The sequence below is a fragment of the Mytilus galloprovincialis genome, chromosome 8, assembly GCF_965363235.1.
Source record: "Mytilus galloprovincialis chromosome 8, xbMytGall1.hap1.1, whole genome shotgun sequence".
Lineage (NCBI taxonomy): Eukaryota > Metazoa > Mollusca > Bivalvia > Mytilida > Mytilidae > Mytilus > Mytilus galloprovincialis.
This window is the reverse complement of record NC_134845.1, coordinates 45,572,797-45,578,796: the sequence shown is the minus strand read 5'-3', so window position 1 is coordinate 45,578,796 and position 6,000 is coordinate 45,572,797. Positions and strand designations below refer to the sequence as shown.

Sequence of the window (6,000 nt, the reverse complement as noted above, 5' to 3'; positions counted from 1 at the left end):
TTTTTATTAGGTCTTGTTTTCAGATTATATATGCAAAGGGTAAACCATATTTGGTTTATAGAATTATAACAAGGTGTGCATTTCTGTCCAACATGGTCAATTGTACCTTAACCTCATTTAAATGGATCAATTGATTAAAGTATTACATAGTTTATGTATCACTTTAATATAAATTCAATCATGTTCAATTTAGAAGACCATGTGTTTGCAGACACTATTTTCCAAAGGTGGGTGGTTGTCTCAGGGTACTATGTCTCCCTCCACCAATAAAAGCTGGCCCTCTTGTATAGGAAATTCAAGCAGCAACAAACACATTATTTTTTATTTTCTTACCAGTATATGGATATCAATAAAACTTTCAAAGAATTTTAGTTCATTTCATACAATGAGAATGTGCAAATTGTTGTGACATTGAGTCTTGTTTGCACTTTGATTTCTCAATTTTTCCAATACCACTACCAGTAACATGATTTCAATGACTTTGTGGGCACCATAGTAGCCCTGAACCTTACCATATAAAATGTGGTATTAATCACAATATAATTGAGGGCCCTCATGGGGTTTTTGATTATGTAATTACTTGGCCGTTTTTTTAATGATTATTTGATTATTAAGCCAAATATTTCATGATTATTTGATTACCTAGGACTGTATTTTTAGTTTATGATTATTTGATTACTAAAGATAAGCAAATAATTAATGATAATATGATTATATTGGCAAAAAAATGGTGATTATGTGATTACTAGGACCCCCCCATGAGGGGCCTCATAATTTTCAACATTATTCCAAAAAGCAACTAATCAAATGAACAATATAGAGATAAAACGTAAATATTTTATATTACTTTATTTTTTATAGACATGTATAGTTCTGAGAACATATCCACAACATTGCACAAAATATTCTTAAATAAATAAATTCTACTACAAAATGATAAATCATTCTCACATCATTGGCACACTATAAACACCAAGAGAAGATGTACTGTGTTAGTCTGAAATATGTAACTAAAATACTGGAGGTTTTTGCTATTTGATATTTTACCCCAAAATTTTGGTTTACAAAATTCTTTACCATATTTAATAAATCATCGGGAGTAGACTTTACTTATAATGATATGGAAAATAAAAATCATTATTATTTTAGCTGTTTAGATAAACTGGCCTATAATCTATTATCAATAAACTGGTTTAAATGCAGATGGGTAATGTCTGTTCTCCGAATCTTATCTTTGAGAGTCAGTTAATTGCATCTAATATAGTGTCAACTTCCAGTCCCAGATGACTAAATGAGAAAAAGACAACTGTCGCTTACTGATTTTCAAATCTCATATATCAATTTTAAAAGACAAATCAATTAAAAAACAAACTGAGAGAATCCCATGAACTCCAATAGCAGCAATACTGGGTACATGTACATCAACAGGGTATGCATCTATCTACTGATTAGCATGTATCACCCCCATGCAAATCCACATTTTATTTATATGAATCATAAATCAGACAAACACAGTCCATGTTTTCTTGGTAAGTAATCAAACAAAATGCAATAAGAAAGCATGATTATGTTCCAGTCTCATGGTTAATATCAAAACTCATCTGAGCTGGGTTACGTACAAAAGTTTACCAAGCAAGAAAAAGATTAATTACTGTTTTGACAAAGCACTAGTTATATAATTGTAAACTTTTTTAAGATGATCATTATTTGACATCTTTACAGGTGTCTTGCAAACATTTGTAATACTGTAATTCATGCACTAAAAGTTATTGTTACTGGAAGTTCTTCATTTAACTAAACAGGCGTAAAAAATATTTTGATGTAGACAGTATTTCTTAGGATGAAAATTAACTGGTAAATTCATTATTTGAATGATCCCAAATTAAATATTGCTTTATTACTTGAAATATGAAATTTTTTCAATGCCTAAATTTCAAATGCCAATTAAAATAGCATTCATATCTCTACTACTTTGAAAATCCAGTTTTTCCTGGTTTCATTTTGTTTCCTCATTCAAACAATTTCTGTTATTTACTCAATTGCATTTAAAAATATTACAATGTTCTGATCTACCAATACTTGTTAACAGATTAGTACATTTTTCATTGTATTTCTACTTTTCAGTTCTTCATAAAAACACTCAATTTATCACAAATATGCAAAATGGCAAGAAAATAACAAACTGAGACATATCATTCTGATTTTACAATGCTCTTTTGTCACAAGACACCTTTCAATCCTACCCAATCCCCCTTTTTATTTGATTTCGAAAATCTGCTCTTTTAAGTGTATCATTGATATAAAGTTTATATTAAACAATTATAATAAGTAAATCAGTATTTTCAAAGGGATTACAGCTGATTTCATTGAGTGTGTAGACAAAGGTAATGTCTTTGGTTAGCTTACTTGTTAGCTGAACCTAGAAGTCATTATTAGGTCAGGTATACTACCCTCCTTTCAAAGTAGCCTAGTCCAACAAACAGATAGATTGATTATCTGTCTGACTAGTCTACTCTTAAAGGAGGGTAGTTTACCTAACCTAATAATGACTTCACGGTTCAGCTAACAAGCTAGCTAACCAAAGATATTATCTTTGCCTACACACTCAATGAAATCGGCTGTAAATACTGATGCTCAATTAAAAATGTTGCATTCTGGGAAAAACAAGTATTGCTTGTATTCAGCAGTTTGAAAAATGTAAACTAATATTCTGTAGAATGTCTATATAGGACTGTTCTTAAACTGTGTGTGTATGAATATGGCACTCTTTATTTTATCCCACCATAACTAATAAACTTGGTTTTTATATTCATTTTTTTATTTGATACAACTTTAACCCTCTTAATCATGTTAATGTACTATTATTTTTGAGCAATCCCTATATTATTTCAAAATAAATTTTCTCGAATAAAAAAATCCTAAGTTCTCAAATTCCCTTCAGGATTTTCAACTAAAAAAGCTTTATTGTAAGATTAATTTGTAAGATTAAAGCAAAAAGTTCTTTACTATAAATGATTAAAATATTTTAATTCATTGCAAGAATTTTCTCTCAGACAATTAATAAGGTATTATGTTGTTCAAAATTTATTTTTATTTTTTTGGATTTTCCCAGATGGCTTAAAAAGAGCTGTTATTCAAATTCTCAAAGGGTCTATTTCAAATGTACTAAGAAATGTGATGTTAAAGATTATAAAAACTTTATTATCATTGCATTGAAAAAATGCTAAATTGTTACTGAATTATAGGAGGGAAGGGCTTTTACTTCTTCAGGAATCAGAATAAAAGTATCAGACAGACACCCAACATTCTTTTTTACTAAAAAATCCAAAAATCTAGTTCTATTGGGTGAGGCCCAAATTTTAATGATCAGATACTGACACTAAACTCTTCAAAAACTCTCACAACATGAAAACTGGCAGTCAGATTTATGTTTAGCACAAATCTTATTTACAAATGTCATGGAAACACAAAAACAAATTCTATATCAATACAATTTTTTCAAAAACAGTAATTTTTTTAACAACTTACAACAACTACTCATCAATAACAATATAACAAATATGTAATAACTTTCAAAATATTGTTTAAAAAATTCTTTGTGTTGTGTATCAGGTATTCAGCAGTGAATAATACACATATATATACATATATGTACCGGTTAAACTTTATTGCTTATGTGTAAAAATAAAAGCATAACAAAACAATTCAACAATAAAGCAAAACTTTTTTGTGAAATTTTCCACTCGTGTATACTTTGTGAAATCTGTAATATTATTGTAACATGTTCTCAAAAATATAAACTTTTGTATAAAATATTCAAAATTGAAGCCAAACTAAATTTGTGAATATTTTCACTAGGAAGACATGCTTCAGAATAAAAATACACATGAAACAAAAAGTAATTGTGCTTTTTAAAAACTTTAATTGCATCAAACTTTGATTATCGTAGAGATCTGAAAAATATACTATAGTTGTAGCCAAAGCATGCAAGCTGGCATCTACTAACTATAATGTAAGCATAGCTTAATATTGTGACCTCCATTCAAAAGAAATTGTAATAATTGAAATGTTGATTATGAAATAGCTGGAATTTATGAAAAAAAAAGCATATGAAAATAATGTGATCTTGGTGATGTGGTCTTTCTTAACACAACTTTCATTTTTCAAAAATTGAAGTTTTATTTAAGTTTAAATACTTTTAGAAAACTAAACATATTGTGAAATAAGTAACTTCATATGCAATTTGAAAGAATAATTAAAATTTCACTAAACATGATTAGCGTATAAAGACTAAATATCAAACAATATGAATTACCAATCCAATATTTTATATGTAATATAGAAACCTGCTCTAACAATATGAGTCACATGATCAACATGTGACAACACATTCTGTCCACATGACTTCAAATACTTGTATAAACATTTGTATCTGAAAGTATGTATATCGTGTCTCTGATGAACATAAAATGGTAATGCACCAATAACAGTTAGCCCTGACATCTAGGTAAATAGGTTTTTTAATGATACAAATATAAATTGTTGGGTCTATGTATCAATACATGATCAGGGCCTGGAACATTGCACATTTCGCCGTCTGCAGCTTCAGTGAAGTAATGTCAACACATATGGCTAACAGGAAAAATCTGTAGCATCAGTGAAGTAATGTCACCTCATACAGCTAACAGGAAAAATAAGTATTCTTGTTTGACAAGAACAATTCAAATTAACCATTGCATGGATCTGGAAAGAAAAGAAAAACATGAATTTAGAACAATTTGTAGCCATTAGTAAAATTTTGTAGCTAGATTTGAAATCTATTAAAAGTACAAAGTACTGTTTATAAGATAATCTATGATGGATATATATCATGTATATAGACTCATATTCAATGATGGATATTCTTTACAATCTGCACCCACTGGGAAAATTGTTATTCTCTACAATCCTCAACCACTGGGATTTAAAAACAAATTCTAAATGGATAAGGATTTTCCTGTCCATATCTTGGAAATTTAAAGTAAAAATATTTTGTTTTTCAGTACAATGGGAAGTGACTTCATCCAAAAAATACCTTTAATTCCTCCAATAAAATCACTGAAGCAAAACAAAATTGAATGACAACAGTATCATGTAGCTGAGTAACAATGAGTTTACCGATTTACAGTACAAAGTACCGAAAAATATTAACAATATGTACCGGTTACATGTAAACCTAATACTATGTACTCTTCAAACAACAGTTATCATTCATAAATTATAATTTTATCTCTTTTTTTTTTTTAAAGAAAACAAAAATCGCACTGTCACTGAGTGAAAATGGTACTATTGTTTGATTTGACATTTTTTGTTGTTGGTAATACTGACAGTTAGTACACCAGTTAACATTTTATCTGTTTGTACTAAGTCATCCCAAGGAGTGGAGGTCTATCACTTCTAACAGTGTATGGAGGTGATGTGAACAGACAATTTTACACTTTGAACCTTTTCCAAAAGTGCATTATATGTGTAACATAAATATTTCTGGAAACATTTATTTCCTTGCAAACAACATTTCCTTATCACATCCTTGAGATATGATTAATCAAAAGTAATAGCATACTAAGAACAGAACCAATTTTTAAAAAAAGCACCAGTTCAAAAGAGAAATTTTCAAAATCAAATCAAATTCAAGCAAAACCATGTTTTTGTTTGTACTTCAGCAGTCATGTTCAAGTGTGTGTCCCATGTCAGGGACTACATAACTTATTCTGTACTTCAGCAGTCATGTTCAAGTGTGTGTCCCATGTCAGGGACTACATAACTTATTCTGTACTTCAGCAGTCATGTTCAAGTGTGTGTCCCATGTCAGGGACTACATAACTTATTCTGTACTTCAGCAGTCATGTTCAAGTGTGTGTCCCATGTCAGGGACTACATAACTTATTCTGTACTTCAGCAGTCATGTTCAAGTGTGTGTCCCATGTCAGGGACTATATAACTTCTTCTGTACTTCAGCAG

At 29.6% G+C, this 6,000-nt stretch overlaps 1 protein-coding gene across 7 annotated transcripts in view; it reads right to left on the bottom strand.

The window, feature by feature from the left end:
• Positions 1 to 834: 834 nt before the first annotated feature.
• Positions 835 to 6,000, bottom strand: part of LOC143042038 (uncharacterized) — a 49,370-nt gene continuing 44,204 nt past the window's right edge. For all 7 annotated transcript variants that reach the window (XM_076214263.1, XM_076214270.1, XM_076214267.1 and 4 more), the window contains one exon: positions 835 to 4,743. The gene's annotated coding sequence lies outside the window, so the exon portion shown is untranslated. The remainder of the gene's footprint in view (positions 4,744 to 6,000) is intronic.